The following is a 17,422-nucleotide window of genomic DNA, read 5'->3' as shown; positions in this document are numbered from 1 at the left end:
AGACCAACCATTGTTTCGCACTTTCTCCACCGCGGGTTCACCACATCTGTCCCCGCACACGCCACGGGCGAGATAACGATGCAGGTAAACAAGTGATATAGTTTTCGGTCGGTGAAACCGGTCTGAACCGCCCCGGCGAGAGATCCATTCACTCTAAGCTCGCGTCAATCGTATCCAATGGAGATCGTTGCTCAATCTTAGACAATTATATATACGCGAAAGGAAAAGAAGAAAAGCATGAACCGAAGAGACCGATAAGGGCTGGTGTACGCTAGTCTTGAGTCACGCCATATCGGCCAGCGGAAGTTTGGGGGATAACAAGACCGAGCGACTCTGATCGAATACACACAGTGAACAGTCTCCCCCGCTCGCTGACGGACGTGGTGGTTTTGTTTTCTTCCCGCTCCCGAATGGTCGCGTTTTCGCTTTAGTACGAAGCTCGTTTTGTTTTGAGATCGAAGCATATTCCTACCCGCCTATACTCTTCGAGAATGGTGAGTTTTCTAACATCGTATATCTATATATCGCGCGATAGAACGACGTTATCGAAGTCACTGAAGTGGGATATGTACGCTACGTCCTGCCTGCTTTTTTATACACTATAAAAAGAAAAGTCTGTGCGTCTACTTTCACGCACAACACTCGGAGAACCAATCAGCGCAACGTTTGGAGGCAGCTCGGGGAATAACAATGCCCGAAACATCTGTTTAGACGAAATAACGCAGACTGAGTTGTGACATTAAGCAATGCAAGCGTGACGTTTAGCATTGCCTAATGTCACAACTCAGACTGTGTTTTTTGTTCTTAGCAGATGTTTCGACATTGTCATTTACTGAGCTGCCTCCATAAGTTGTGCTGATTGGCTCTCCGAGTGTTATGCGTGAAAGTAGACGCACGGACTTTTTTTTCGAGTGCATAGACACGCAAGGTGTGGAAGAGAGTCCTTAGCGTATTAATTATTCATCGCTCCTCAGCCAGTGGGATTAAGGCATTGGCAGACAAGACAGAGAAGCAGGCGTTTATTAAAACAGTGATGCCATCCAGCGCCTTGTGCTGGTTTGCTACACTGTATAATGAACGGAATAACAAAAAACAAAATAGACAAGAACGCCGACGAACCGATCAGAAAGCGAGAAGCCGCTCCACTTCAAGCCCGACCGCAGCCGACGCCACGATCGGAAGGAGCCAATCAATGCAGCACCAAAAAGTGCATCGTCACGGCGCTTGACGTCCTTTTTAAGTTTGTTGTCATCGACTAAACCAACCACGCGTAAAAAAAAAAAAAAAAAGCGCTGCGGCGCATTTACATTGCGTGATTGGTTTATTCGGTGATAGCCGACTAAACCAATAAAAAAAATGATGTCCATGACGACGCACTTTTTTTTTTGTCTCCGCTTGATTGACTATGACGGTTTTGTGATGTCGGTTGCCATCGTACATAACGAGGAGAAGACCGCATAGCGCATCCAATAGGGATTGAATATGACTATGATTGGGTAAAAGAAAAACAAAATACACAGAGAGTGATAGGGTCCGCGTAGGTGATTGGCCCTCTCTCCCTTTTGCACGTGCTTCCTTCAGGTCGCTTGCACATACGAGTACAGCCATGATTGCATCGCGAAGATAGCGGCTCGTTTCCGAGACGCGACTGATGTGTTACATAACTTATCGGGCCTTGCGTCATCTTTCGAACGCCTCTTTTGTAACTGCGTGAGGCTTCCTTTATCGTTACCTTATCTTTTAACTAAGCGTTTGCATGTGCGTGTTGGATACGTAATAGAGCTCGTTGCTCTCCTTACTTCTAGTGCAGTAATTATTTTAAAAAAAATACATATTTTTTGTAATTTCACTAAAGGCGTACGCTTACTTCAGATGTGCGATTATAGCAGTGATGCCAGAAATAGGACGTGGTAATTTTCAATAAATTCGAGTATAATTATTATTATTATTATTTTTAAAAAATAAACATCAGCATGGAGATGCCAGCTCTTTGAGAGCTGCGAAGCGTCTAAAGTTTATTTATTTAGATCATGAATTGTTCTCAAATTGGCATACAAATCTAACTTTTTTTCTTAATTATTTTAGGCGCAGTCATTCTTATTTCGCGCATCATAGTTTCGCGCAAAATAGCGGCAGAAAATGGGGACTAAGGTTTACGCTGCTCGACACCGTTAGCGCAAGCACGATAGAGGCTCTTTTTCGTATTTTTCTTCGAAAGTGTCAGATAATAAACTTTGCACTTTATAAATTTATTTACCAAATGGTTTTTTTTTATCACAATGGTAGTTTTGATTACAACCTTTTAATTCTACCGGATAGAAAGAAGAGAAAAAAAAAACTGACAATCACCTGTTTACGCTAATAGTGTCGGCCAGTGCACATCATGGCATTCTGTTAACATAGTATCAACATGTACCTGTACAAGTGCACTTGTGTCAAGAGAGGCGAACTTTTTTTGTGTGTTATGCCTTAAAAACTGAAGTTTGTGAAAGGCGTTTTGTAAAGTATTATCTCACCAAGGATAGAATTCAAAGTTTATATGTCAACCTAAAACTATTCAGGGAATATGTCCGGCAAGGCACACACAAAATGAGACTGAAAAATAAAGTAACGAGCAACACGCCGGAAAACTTTGTGTCGCGTTGCCCGTTATGTTTTTTTTTGTCTCATGTTTTTAATTATAATGTAAACATTTTTTTAAAATTTTTACGCTTGTTGAAAGTCACTGTCTACACGCAAGTGAACAAGCTCTATGCTTAAGGCTACTCTGGCCACTAAAAAACTTTATTTATTTTTTTTTGTGGGTTTATAAGCAGTTTGAAGCAACTTTTGGAACCTTTGTGGACGTAGAAGAACTTTTAGTTGGGCTAGTTGGTGAACGTTTGAACTAATGGTCTAAGGCGCCCTGTATGTCTGTTTTCTCTCTTATGACCGTTGTTTTTTGCGCCTTACACCATAACTTCCTTTGTGGACGTGTAAGCGGTTTGAAAGAAGGCTTTGCATTTCTTCTTGGTTGTATAAACAGTTCAAACAAATTTTGGAAGTTTTAAATATTATTTTTAGATTACTACTATTGATATTTCTATTAGTATTATTATTTACGGGCAAAAAGCAGTATTTGTAGTTTTTGCGAGCAGTTTTCAGAAGCTTTTGATATTCTTGTGTACGTGTGATCAGATTTAAGCAGTTCTTATGAGTGTATCATCGGTTTCTAAGCAGTGTTTGTGGGAGCATAATCCGTTTTGCAGTTCTGACCGTTTTTACTGGCATAAAATAAGTGTTTAAGCATTTTTTGAATTTTTTGTGTGTGTATACGTAGGTATCAAAAAGTGTTTACGGTTTTCATAAGCGTAAAATCAGTTTTTTTAAGCGGCAGTTCTTGCAAAAGTATAAAGTTTTACGTGTTTTTTCTATTTTCCGATGGCCTATACCATAAAACACATTTGCCGTCAGAAAACGGTGCCGTAAAATAACCAACAATTCCGTTTTTGCTGGCGTCTGTTTTAGGTGACTTGCGCCTTCCGCCAATGGGGAACGGTCAATAAAAGGTTGCTTATAGTCCTCTGCGCTTAAGGAGACATATAGTTTGCCGATGAAAAACGTGTACATTCAGCCAAGACATCAGAACGAATGTAACCTCTCTGCATTTTTTTTTGTTTTCGACGTACAAAAACACAACAAAAACAACAAAGAAGCAAACGTCTCTTTCAAATAGTGCCATCTACAAGAAAAATATAATTACATCTATTATGCAAAACCCTCCACCCTCCCAAAAGAAAAAAAAAAAAGAAAAGAGAAAGGACAAAAAAGGGGACATTTAGTATATTCGTTTTCACTACAGAAATCACAGTAAAAAATAAAAAAAGACCGTCTCCTAGCGGAACGTTATCAATTTGCCCCTTCACGTAATAAATTATGAGAACTACTTCATGCATTCGTCGTCCACCAACTCCCAATGAAAAGTTCCAAAAACTGTTTATAAGTTAACATTTGATTAAGGTAACGGTTAGTTCTAAAACTGCGGCATCGGGTCGAGACCGCTGGCGCTCACACACTTGGCCGGAGACTGAGCGCTTCCGCGATACCAAGTGTTTTTAATCGTGAAAACAAAATCACGGTAAATAGTTTTCTAAAACTCCGAGCGCGGATTGAGGGTGTGTCGGTTGCTGTGCGCATGAGGTGCTGTGTTTCATTTCGAGTTTTGGGGTTGTTGGAGTGCATCGACCTATCGCACGAGCGTGAAAAACATGATTGCCGAAGGGACCCATCTGTCACACGGAAACGCAGGTGTTTACCTCTGGCTGATACTTCGATCAGCTGTTTGGAGTTACTGGCGCAGCTCGTCTGTGTATTTGTAGTGGCCAATTCATGTAAGTGGCTATGACAGCTGGAACCAGATCTAGGAAAATCACTTCAGCGGCGGTACACTGGAGCACAATTGAAAGGTGAATTAATGCTGCCCTTCCCAAAGTAAGCAGCTCAACTAGAAATTGCCTACCCAAACAGGATACGAATAACATTATTGAGAGACATCTTAAGGTTTGATGTCATTTGAGTGCCTCGAAGAATCGACCACGGCGAGGTCGCAGAGGGCGGGGGGGGGGGGGGGGGGGGGGGGGGGGGGAGGGGAGGGGAGGGGAGGGGAGGGGGAGGGGGAGGGGGGGAGCAGGAATCTCGGCCAATCAGGAGGCCGATAGAAACGTTTTGACCTATACATGGTCGGTGACAGGTTAAGAATTCGGTAGATGCTCGCTGGCCAGGCTGGCTCTGCAGATCGCGGCGATTCGTTCCCCAAGTATACGTTCTACGTGAAAATATACGTACAGGACACATTTATACGGCGAGGAAGCCTTCTAAATAGTACAGAGAACGGGGTAGAGAACGCGCGACGACGATGCAGTCAAGCTCGCGCCGTCATTGGCTGAAATCGGATGGTAAACAAACGCACGAGGCGCGCAAGATGCAAGCGAACTTGCTCACCGTATACACCGTTTCACACAAAAATGGCGCGTTTACGACTGCGGATTCGCGGGCGGGTCCGCGTAGGCGGAAAGCGGATTTCGGAGCCGCGTGGCGAAATCGACTCGTCGCTGGAACAGAAACCCGGATCAGTCCGGGACCAACATATCCTGATTTTCCGCCAGCGACGCGAGTCGAATTTCGCCACCCTGCTCCAGAATTCAATTTTCCGCCATCGCGAATCCTCCCGCAAATCTGCATTTGTATAGAAGCGCCACGAATGCTTGGAACGCATGCGCGAATAATCGTCCGAATATCGCACGGAATTCGGAATGTGCGAAAATCGTTCCATGCTGTCTTCGACAAAACAGGGTAATTATACTTCACGTACACATATAAGACCTGGTATTGTTAAAAGCGTTTGTTTAAGAGATCTGCACGGTAACCGCCCATTCACACTTGTAGCGGATCCGCGTTCGCGAAGCGGTTGCGAACGCGGTTGTATAAAGATTCAGTACAATTGCACGCGCACTCGATGACATCAAGTGCGCGTGCAATTGTTTGCGAACGAGGATCCGCTTCCAATGTGAATGAGCGGTAAAAGTACGCGGCTCGTTTTTTTTTTTTTTCATTTTCTTTTCTCGCAAAACGGCGTGGAATTATTATTTTCGCGTTCACTAGCTCGTCCAAGCTCCGCATGGTTTTTCGCCTTAACGGCCGAACGCACCCGATGAGACAAACCGAGGGAACCAATCAGACGGCTCTAAAAGTGCAAAGTCAGGGCACTCGTTGTTTTTGTGCGTTTCCTACGTAGAGCGCAAGTCATCTGTTTCTTGCGTAAGGGTTACGTTGACGTCAGAACGACGCCAAGTTCTGATTGGCTCTCACTGAGGGATAAAGGGTAGACCCCAAAGTAACCTGCCTCGAAGTCTATCCACTATCCTTCAATCAGAGATAATCAGAGCTCGACGTTCTGACGTCAACAAAGCCCTCGCAAAAGAAGCAGACGAACTTGCGCCCAGCATAGCAGGTTCAACCAATCACGCGGAGTATTGGCGACGTGAGCGATCGAAAGCGTCGCTGTGGTCGGCCCACCGAAATTGACCGAATGCTGACTATAACGTCAGGAAAGGTTACCAAATCGACGCAAATAACAGGAATGCAAGAACTTCAATTTTTACGGGGCGGGCAGTGTTACTTTGAGAACGCTACGATTTCAGGCTTCCACCATGCTCATTACAAACAACCTTGAACTTGTTCTTCACAAGGTAATGACGTCACGAAAGGTAACCAAACGAGGGCGCCACCGAAACATCTCGCCGCTAATAGATGCCCCACAATACTGAGCTTCATTTTCTTTTTTGTTCGGCACGCGATTAGTTTAGTTTTTGATAGAAAAACACAAAACACGACTGGCGTGATTTTGCACTTTTAACGCCGCCTGCTCGCTCAGGAACATAATTTGCCCAGCGACAAAAACTTCGGCCGTAACAGAGGCCTTGCGTAAAGCGGAAGACGGGCTGAAAAGGCGAGCCGACCTTCGATCGTCTGCGGAGTACGAGTCCACGCGAACCTCAGCTGATCGATAAGCTCGCGCTCGTCATCCAAAACCCATAGGATAAGCGAGCGAACAATAGCTCCGTTACAAGTGCTTGGATACCATTGAGTGGCCGTTATTTCCGTTTTTGAGAGACATATACGCATCTCAATCGAATTGGGTCTGCGCCGAACACAAGGGTTACACAAGAAGATGACAAACATATAGCCGCTGTGATGGGCTAGAAGGGGATTCGGGACAATCAAATGGGCGAAAGAGGTTCCGCGATCCATGCCCAAAAAGCGTAACTGGAATGCTGGAAGCGAAGCCACCTTTAACTCGGGGGTTAGAAAATTACAAAAGGCTAACAAAAATGGGCGGATTCAGCATTTTATACCACACTGTAGAGACATTGTTCGGCCGTAAATGGGAACACGACTCCTTGTATTTTTTTGTTGAAGATGAAATGCTTTTTAACACTACCCCCAATCCCCGATTTTTTCCGTCCGTCCCCCCCCCCCCCCCCCCCCCCCCTCTCCCCGGTCCGTGCACTTCCCGCTAAATTTAGCGGAGAAAGGGACGCTCGGTGACGTAACGTCACCTATACCCCTTAAGGTTATTGACGGCACTTGACGTATACTGAATTCAGTTTCCCCGCTAAATTTAACTGGAAAATTGACGTCTCGAGGCCAAAACATCAATTCAGTTTCCCACTAAATTTAGCTTGAAATTGACGTCACGCTACCTACATACACCCGCTAAATTTAGCAGGAAAATTCAGGTCTTCCGACCCAGACACTAATCCAGTTTCCCCGCTACATTTAGCGGGTGAAAATGATTTCAGGTGAAATATAGAACCAATCTGTTTCCCCGCTAAATTTAGCGGGAACATATAGGTCACGTGACACACACCTATTCCCTCACCAATTTCCTGTAATGCATTTCATGCATTAGACGGCTTCGGAGGTAAAGGACGTTGCCAATTTTTATGTATTGTCTGCACCTTTTAATTTAGAAACCGATTTCCAAAGAGTTAACCGTCTTTATTTACCATTGTGGTGCTGCTGCAGCTTTGAGATATATGTGCCCATCATACACCTTTTCAAGAAACACTGGGTCTCAGACGCGACAAGCTGTTTTCGAACCCAGTCACTGGGCTTGAGGCTAGACTCACCAGCATTCCTGCTAAGCCTAACCGAGTGGACTGTGATTTCGATAGGCGCAGTTTCGAACACTGCTGGTGGCTAGATTCTCGTCTTTTCCCGCTGCATTTTGTGTTTCATGGTGTATGCATTTTCCCGAAAACATTGAAAAAGTATTGTACCACTGTAAACTATTTTTGTTGGGTACGCGCGCGACAGGACAAATGCGACTGGAATGTTAGTTGTCGTTCTTTTTTACGATCAGTTAAGACGGCGCCATCCGATCAGCCGCGTGTCAAACGACAAAGCGCTTAGCTGTCGAAAATAATTTACAACCAAAGATAGCCGAAAGGTACACATTTTTCACGCTCACAAAAAAAAAAAACGTGTTTACCGATGGACTGGACACGGACATACAATTTAGCGAGTGTTAACATTCGAACCATATATTGTTCGTACATCACGATGCGACGTTATCTGAAAAGAATTTATTTGAGAAAGAGCTTGGATCTTAGCCAAATAGATCCGCGCTACTCCGGTGGCTGGTGTCAAGTGATAACACAAATAGAGCGACGATGGACGCGGGTAGGCTTTCGAAGGCCAAGGTACCCTTACCCTGGGGTAAGATCGAGTAAATTTTGGAAAACGTCCAAGGATACAAGTGCCCGGCAGAGCGGTTGGACAGCATTGGCAGGTGGAGTGTGACGTCAAGTTTGACGATCACCGAGGTCACCGATAAATGGAAAAAGCGAGGAGGAAAATCGTAATGTTTGCTAGGTAGTGTTCACTTCAAACAGACATCGGACTGCGGGAGCTTAACTTCCACGATTTCTGACGGAGTCGTATCGCCTTACGATTTCTGAAGTTTCCTGTTTGGAGAGGTGTTCAGAGTTTCGAAAATTCCGCATAAGACAGCGCTACCCATCCGAACCAAACTTAATTGCCCGGTCTGTATTGACACAATACGCGGCAGAGGAACACACACTTTTCAACAAATCCTGTGCTTCTATACTTTCTCCGCTGCGCACGCGGACAGTGACAATGGCGAGTGCTGAAAAAAACGACCGTTGCGATGTGACACTGAGCATGACGTTTCGCGTGTTCACTTGGTCCGGTGTGTCGCGTCGCTAACTTGATTTTTAGGTGCAGTGTGTTGCAGGAAAGTTAGCGCACAGGCAAGAATGGACGTGCTTTTTTCCTTTTATGGTTGCTTCGCACTCGTCCGTGCTCTCATCGCCGTACATGAACCGTCCTTGAAATTTAGCCGGGCCACTTTGATCGCTATCACTGTCACAGTCACGTGAACGGCATCTATACCATACTAATGGCGGCCTCCTGGTGACAGAAAACATTGAAGATGCTCCCAGGCTCAGAGACGACATCTGACATTTAGGGCGTAAGTACAAATCGACGCAGGAATTATATAGAAGTGTAGCGTCAGCGTTTATTTCCCGTAATCTTTTTACACAAAGTCAGCTCTAAAGTCGCTAAATGACGGAAATTTTTGAGTAACTTTTTTTTTTTCAAGATAGGAAGCGAGGGGGGGGGGGGGGGGGGGGTTGCTGCGTGAGTTTGTGCTGCGTGGCGTAGCGTCGCCGTTTACCTCCGGGTATAATTAAGGTTCAAGAGTACCCTGGAGGATTTAAGACTCAGCATATCATAGGGTGTGGTTCACACATTTGCATATGACTGTGGCCTTACGACTGCTTGTGACCAGCTTAAGACGACCTAAAACACGCCATCCGTCTAACCGGTATGTTTCTTAATAGTTTACGCATCATTCCTTCATCGTGGGCTTGAAAACAAATTTGGCAAGGGTATAACTTTTAGGTAGGGTTCTTTGTTTTCGTCAAATAACAATAAAAATTCGAAAATTAACCACCGATACGGTTTTATTAAACTCGGAGAATGCAAGAAAAGAAGAAAAACCCCGAATTGAAGCTGTCCCCGAATGAGGAAAAACCCAAGGTTCATGAGAAGAAAAGCTGAATCTCTCATTTTATCCTGTGTTAATCCGGAACAGTGCGTCCACTAAACTGTCCGGGAAGCTGCTTTTTTCTTTCTAAAGGGCAACTCCGCTTAATTCTGGAGATTTCGGGATGATGAGTCATTTCGCATTAAAAAGCCCTAGTAAAAGACAGAGAGTCATTTGCTTCACGAAAATGGTATATATATATATATATATATATATATATATATATATATATATAAAAAAACACCCTGTATATATATATATATATATATATATATATATATATACAGGGTGTTTTTTTTAATTCTTACAGATTTGTTTAAAAAAAACCGTGAAAGCTACACTAATGCGGTTTGTGCACGTGGGCTATACGACCAGGCGGACATTATGTGGGCGGCTAATATTTGTAATAAGTCGGCTAATTAATTAAAATTCGTTAATTAACTTTTTAATTACCTTTAATAAACATATGGTTTCAATTAGAAACTTGCTGAGCATCATCGAAAACCCCTAAATCAACTATTTTTAGCAGGATATAACGCCAGGGCAGCATTTTACGGCCTTCTGTAAAAACGCTCCATTTGGATGCGTTTCTAGATTTCGGTTTCTTATCGGAGCGCATCTACGCGCCCGCGATCCTGCTCCCCGGTGGTCGCGGCGCGAAGCCACCTCCTCGCCTCCTTCGTAGAATGGAGGGAAGTACGGCGCACGTGTGTTGCGCGTCTCAGCCACTGGGGAGCAGGACCGCGGGCGCGGTGATGCGCTCCGATAAGAAACCGAAATCTAGAAACGCATCCAAATGGAGCGTTTTTACAGAAGGCCGTAAAATGCTTCCCCGGCGTTATATCCTTCCAGAAACAGAAGATTTAGTGGTTTTCAATGATGCTCTACAAGTTTCTAATTGAAACTATATGTCTATTTCTGCTAATTAAAAAGTTAATTAACGAATTTTAATTAATTAACCGACGTATCGCAAAGACTAGTCACCCACATAATGTCCGCCTGGTCGTATAACCCACCTGCACAAACCGCATTAGTGTAGCTTTCACGGATTTTTTTAAACAAATATGTAAGAATAAAAAAAAACACCCTGTATATATATATATATATTTTTTTTTTCCTTCTTTTTTTAAATCTAATTTTAAACACGAGCAGAAATCGAAACCGAAACTTCGACTCCATCCGGCAAACATTGGCCTCGAGCCACCAAGAATATGGCTATAACGTGCTACGAAATGTCACGTGACCCGCTACGCAACAACGGGCGGGATTGGGACAGGCGTGTGCCAGACGTAAGTGTCTTCAGCATCGCACTCTTCACCACGTTTTGGTTTCTACGACATTCAACGACGTCTGCACAACTGCGGCATAAGTCTGCGCGCGTAGTGTCCGTAGTATGGACGAAACTCAGAGAGGAAATCATCACAAACGGTGAGATGATGACGGCGGTTGGGACGCGAACGACAGCGGAAACAGCGGGATTACGGCGGGGCCGGAGCCGATTATACAGAGAGTTTGGCCAATGGGCGGAGCTTGTTTCCCGCTAGAACCAGCGGATTTTGCGATAACACAAAATGGCGTTACTTCTTTGTCTTCTTTATTCCTGAGAAATCTCATAGAGTTCCTATGAGTCAGAGCCCCAAAATGGCGGACGGAAGTAGTCATCCCCTGGTTGTCAGACTACGCTGCTCTGGGCGGGGCGGCCGGACGGCTCCCAAGAAGCGCGCTGCGCAGACGCGCCGAGAGGAAACGTTGCTCACGTCACCTGCCACGCTTGCCCGGAAAAGTAAAAACAAGCAAAAGGGGGCAATGGTGATGATGTTTAGCTCAATGTTGGCTACATCCACGCTGTAGCCTTGACTGCGCTGTTGGTTGCGCCTCAATTCGCCCGCCCGAGTCAGCCGATTTCGGCAACTTGGCGAGTTGCAGAGTTGGCCGGACCGTTAAAGAGACATTTAGACAGAACTACGTCCTTATACATGACGTGTGGCCTTTCTAGCTGACACTGACGAGGTCTGCATTGTTTTTTCAAGAACAAAAATGAAGCGGAGTTGCCCTTTAAATATTATTCCTTTATTCGCTTTCCTTATCGGTACTGGGACGTTTTCAAATTATTTTGGGTCACGTCCGTGTGCCCTGGATTTTTTGGGATCCCTTTCACGTGTCCTATTTTCTCCGTAATAAGCCCCGACAAACGCCAAAAATAGATGCTGAAAATTGACACCGAAAACACCAAAAATGAACACCTAAAAACCCCGCATCTGTGAACACCCCACCAATTTGAAGAAAAATAAACTTCGAAAAAAGAAAAAGGAACCCTACTGATAAGCGACCAATTAAAACTTCAATCTATAGACCTTTTCCACAAGGGCGCCGCCATCTTGAATTGACGTCACTTCCAGTATGGGCGAAAACGTAACTTTGCCGTCGCCACGCCAATAGAAGACATTTAGGATATAAGCCTAACCGTCACACATTCTCGTTTTGACTCGCCTCTATTTTTTTACTAGTTACAGGTTCAAACGTTTTACTTTTTTTTCGTCGCCCATACTGGAAGTGACGACAATTCAAGATGGCGGCGCCCTTGCGGAAAAGGTCTATATATACGCTCTAAAAAGACGAAGTCAAGAGACTCTTCATGTGCACCTTGAATCCGAAGGCAACAAAACGTTGCCTACGTAGAAAAAAAAAAAAAAAAAAAAGAAACAGAAGAAAAGGAAAGCATCGAGCTACGATGTCCAGACCGACATCAGAAACAACCTCTAGCGACGAGAAGTCTGTTGCCCTATGTCTTTTCCTGTTTTATGACGACCGCTATCACTGTTAACATCCCGAGCCGGCCTAGGAGACGCCAAGCCGGACGTGCTTTGCTGGGCGGGAAATCGCGACCAGGCATTAGCACGAAGGCCGCTGAGAAACACTGCCTGGGAACGAGCTTGTACCAAGAATGCTTCGAGGCTGTATCGCCTTACCGTAAGTGATAGCAATCACCTCGCCTATAGACCATTCTCAATTATCGCCTTCTGCGCGCTGTCTTCTTTGTCTACTAGACTGTGGAAGTCCTTTTGAGCGTGCGCAGTATAGCTTTCTTCTGCAGGATATATAGGATTCCGCGCATGCGTCCATGTACCCCGGTCGCTCAACATTTGTCTCCAGGCTGATGAGTACTGGAAAGACGCATACCTAAGATGGCATCTAAAGGATGAACAGTTTGTTTCCATTTTGTACTGCTTTGTGCTACTCAAGTCTTGTAAATTAATGTACACGCGCTACTGCCGTCTGCTTACGGTTCATTTCCATTAACGCGAGCTTTGACTTTCATTCGTCCGCACAATCTAAACGAAGCGAACAACAACGAGTATTGCCTCCGCTAATCTGTATTAATTACTTTCCAATTAATGTTTCAACTGAAAAAAAACCCCAACAGACGTATATGTATTGTGTGGTTACAGTGTCGGGCATTGGCATAAAGAACAAAAAACAAAAACAAAAAAACGACATATCTGTACTATTCGCCCATTCTTGATTGATGAACCTTTAAAAAGAAGCGATTCTTAGTGAAAAAGGTTCGCTATAGCGTTAATTTTTACTATCTACGAGTAATTTGCGTCGTTTTAATGCTGTCATGCATAAAACTACTTTCTAACGCATTATTTCATTCATTGTTCTGATGCACTTGACGCTTGTTCTTCTATTGAGCTTTACAGTCCCTCTAAAGCTCTTTGGCTCTTGTTTAACAGCCTACACTTTCTCTTTCAATTAAGAACAAAAGGCCCGTATCTTAAAGCGTGCGTTATGTTCTTTATGCTGTGCAAAGAAGTTTAACTCCATATACACGTATAAAAGCGCAGGTGAAGATGATGACAAAGATTTGCCTGGTCAGATTATCGTACCTTAGATGCATGCATTATGGCACTGTCCTCTACAGGATGAAGGGAAACTCAGTGCAAGACGGGAAAACTACATTTAGAAAATTTACAACAACAAAAAAAATTAATTTCAGCTGACTACACTTTAGCTTCTTCGGCCCGGACAAGTCAAAAGCCTGGTAGATGTAATATCCGTTGCCGTTTATGGCTGTATCTAATCCACTAATGCAATAAAAGCGTATATAGACAGCGTGAAACGAGGTCACGCGGAGGCAGCGGAGGGCCACTGATAACGAGGCCTAGCAAGTTGTCATGTCTATAACTTTCACTCGAATAACCTGCAACGAGGTAGGCGCTCAGAGACAGCATCCCACCATAAGGACAGAATACCCTATAGACGTTTGCAAAAATCGCCTTCTGCTCGCTGTCATATTTGCCTGCTGGGCTGTGGTAGGCACTCTGAGCATGCGTCTACAGCTCAGTGACTCAGCGTTTTTCACCCGGGTGGTAAGCTATGCAAAGGTCTATAGTCACCGACAAGGTCAAAACAGCAGGCGCGTGCTTCAGTGTTCCCGCGTCCAGCGCGAGCATCCTAGGAGCGCAAGTTTGTCTGCTTCTTTTACAGGGGATGTGGTGACGTCCGAACGGCGAGCTCTGATTGGCTAGCTGATTGAAGGATAGTGGGTAGACTTCAAAGCAAGCTGCCTTGAGGTCTACCCACTATCTTTCTATCAGAACCAATCAGAGCTCGGCGTTCTGACGTCACCACATCCCCTGCTCAAGAAGCAGACAAACTTGCGCTCCGCATACTTTCGACAACGCTTCGGCATTTCTTGCACCTCGTGCGCGCGCGTGGAGCCAGAGCACGACGGAAGGCGTGGAGCTCGTGCTGGAGGCCGGCAGTTCTCATTCTCACGATGAGCAATCCCGCATTTTCCCGCACCAGGTACGAGCAGGAACCGGACTAGCTCGAGATGGAGTGTACTGCGCATGTGCAATGGCGACAGCAGCGCCACGGCGGTGTCGTGACGTCAGAGGATTGAGTTGATGTGTTACTTCCGAATAAGGATCGGACGCACGGGCCTCAATCGAGTTGTAGCGGATTGCCCCGTCGAAATATACCGTACGGTGAGGCGGACACTTCGACCGGTGTGGGGCCTGCAAGAACAATTTGATTAAATACTCTAGCGTGCAGAACCAATAGTCTTAAGTACATGGTGAAAACCTTCGCATTTTATCGCTACAAGTTAAAATTGCTCCGAACGCCGCAAGTACACGCGGGAACAACACGCTCTCCGAAATCAAAACCGCAAACGGGAACGTACTTGGGCGCGTTCAAACGCACCCAAGCACGGTGCTTTAGCACCCATGGTCCAGCAGGTCCGTTTCGCTGCCCTCGGAGTCAACAAAGCCGGAGGACATCAAAACGCGCTCTATCGGTGGTAAGCCGCCGACGTGACCGAACTCCGCGTCTATAGGGCAACTGCACGTTGCAGCTGAGGCCCTGCACTAAATTGCCTTCGCGTTATCTTATACAGCCCGAGCTGTTGTCGTCAAACGCCAAGATTTAGAGGTCTCGTTGTCGACAGGAAAGTGTCGCCTGCGTGATCTGGGACAGGATGCGCGACTAACGGATGTGAGCCAGCTCGCGTAAAAAAAAAAAAACACACGGCAACTCCGCTTACAGAGGACCCACCTTGGTTTAATCGTTTACGCGTGTATGTCTAACTACCCTTGACCCTTCAGTCACGACGCTCCTAAGTCATACAAACGATACAGTGCTCGTTGCAGACATGATGAAGAATTATCTGCGGATACGTACGCCTCAAGAATGTTTTGTTCACGTAAACTTTGAACATCTCTGTAGACAGTTCTTATGTGACCAATGGGACCTCATACATGAAACAAACACAGACAATGTCTGCGGACTGCCTTTTGTACCATCTATCAGGAGTGTGAGTGTGGCTTTGAAATCATTCCAAGAGTTTTTTTTATCTTATAGGTCATAGGATAAAGCAATGGGCTTAAAAACACGCACAAAGAGTTAGATTATTAAATATAGCATGCATCATTCTGAAGCAATAACACGCGTAGTTCGAAACGGACAAAAAATATAAATACGTTTGCTTAACAAAAACGTTTAAATATGTTTCGCGCAACGCTGACGAGAAAACACAAGAATCAGTTATACAGGTGTTGCAGGTTATGAAGAAATGCCGAGGGAGTTTGAGATAATCAGTTCTTTGTGAAGAAGGTTTCACCCATTTTTCGTTATAGAAAAAGACTGAAAAGTGAAGCACATTAGTTCTGCTTTGGAATGGACGAATTATTTTAGATTAGGAGTTTCCTAAAAAGTACGAGTTAACCGGGGTTTCAAAAACTAGGTGTGCCTAATGTTTAAAATGTCAGACCACACCATAAAAAATGAACATTCGTCGATACAAATGAAGCAAACACTAAATGTACTCGAAATCATGTCGTGCATCGAAACTTTTTAACTTCGGCCACTTCTGCCCTTTTTTGTTACCAAGAAACGCGGGAAGAATGATGTGACAGGTGAGATTCAGCTCAACTTCATTAAGCACGTTGTGCCTGCATATCTGTCGCGGCGCCAAGAAGACACAAGGTGGAATATCCGTGTATACACAAAGTGGGGGTTCAAGTGCCCACATTACGCTGCTCAAACAAAATATCCATTCAAGATCAAATCATAGCACAGGCATTGATAGAAAAGAGTAAAATATGAGATCCATTGGTGGGCCTTGTTGACCTACATAAGTGTTTGTTACCACCGCCGGTTGTTAATCAGCTACGCCGAGGAAAGCTAACTATTTTTTTAAAAATAATTATAAGGCAAAACAGTGTACCGACAACAGCTTGCTGTCAATGGCCCCTTTAATGTTTCTTGTTACGGTTACGATCCGTGTTCAGCAAAGTCCGACTTCAGGGGGTGACACGAGATAAATAACCTTTTCTCTCGGTGACTGGTTAAAAATTCAGCACGAGTTACCTGCCCTTGATAGAGCTTCGTCACACGCGCACCCAAAGCTCGGCAGAGGGCAACGATTGCACGTTGGAACCGGAGCTTCTGTTACGTTCTCGGGCTGTCACAGACTTTAACATGAATTCATAGTCCAAAGTTTATTCATTGTATGTAATGGCTACTTCAGCGATATCGATAGTACCTAGCGGCTAGAACAGAAAGCCGTGGTGGCAAGTTCGCTCGCCGTGAGCCTTCTCGAGCGAGTAAGATATTCACAGCGCCTCGCGGTCTAAAAACGAAGCCGTGAATGAGGTTCAAAAACACGTGATGAAAATCGCCCATACCAGTAAAGCGGCTGCTATATCTAGTTCGCAGTAAAAAATATTGCAACGCGTCTGTGAACAAACCTTGTGAAAAAAGGGGGTACACATGAACGTGTAATATAGTAGAAGGAGAATAGTTTGTAGGCATTCTTCACATCGACCTTGAATTCCTCTGCGGACAACGACCAAGATAAACGTCGAAACAGTTGGCGTGCAACCCGCACTCTTTTCGCACGTCCGACCTTTCTTACCTGGGACAGTGGACGCGTTTCTCTCGGGCCTCACCACTACTTATAGCCATATAGATCAACTACTTTTTCCTTCCTGTTACTTCGTCTCCCGCCTCCACTTCGGGGAACGAGACGCTGGCGATGGGGGAATGGGCGTATGCACGAGCCCTGGCGCCTTCGAACGAGTGACACCAAACCCTACCTTGAACAGCATCTACACTTTCAAACCCGAGGTAGGGGTGTGCGAATGTGGACAAAGGACGAGCTTCTCAAAACGACAAATTTTTGTTGGTTCCTTCTTCGCGTCACAAGCTCACGACATGTGTGCCAATACAAAAGGGCCAACTAGCAGAAATAGTCCAACATCTCAAGCTTCGAACTGTATTCGGATAAAACGAAAACGTATG

At 44.9% G+C, this 17,422-nt stretch overlaps 1 protein-coding gene across 1 annotated transcript in view; it reads left to right on the top strand.

The window, feature by feature from the left end:
* Positions 1-294: 294 nt before the first annotated feature.
* The window catches only part of LOC8024882, a 36,170-nt gene continuing 19,042 nt past the window's right edge, over positions 295-17,422 (top strand). Inside the window, exon 1 of the mRNA XM_029991169.3 lies at positions 295-494. The gene's annotated coding sequence lies outside the window, so the exon portion shown is untranslated. The remainder of the gene's footprint in view (positions 495-17,422) is intronic.

This window comes from Ixodes scapularis, unplaced genomic scaffold, assembly GCF_016920785.2.
Source record: "Ixodes scapularis isolate PalLabHiFi unplaced genomic scaffold, ASM1692078v2 PGA_scaffold10__122_contigs__length_95168666, whole genome shotgun sequence".
Lineage (NCBI taxonomy): Eukaryota > Metazoa > Arthropoda > Arachnida > Ixodida > Ixodidae > Ixodes > Ixodes scapularis.
The sequence above is the reverse complement of the archived record's forward strand: the minus strand, read 5'-3'. Positions and strand labels throughout refer to the sequence as shown.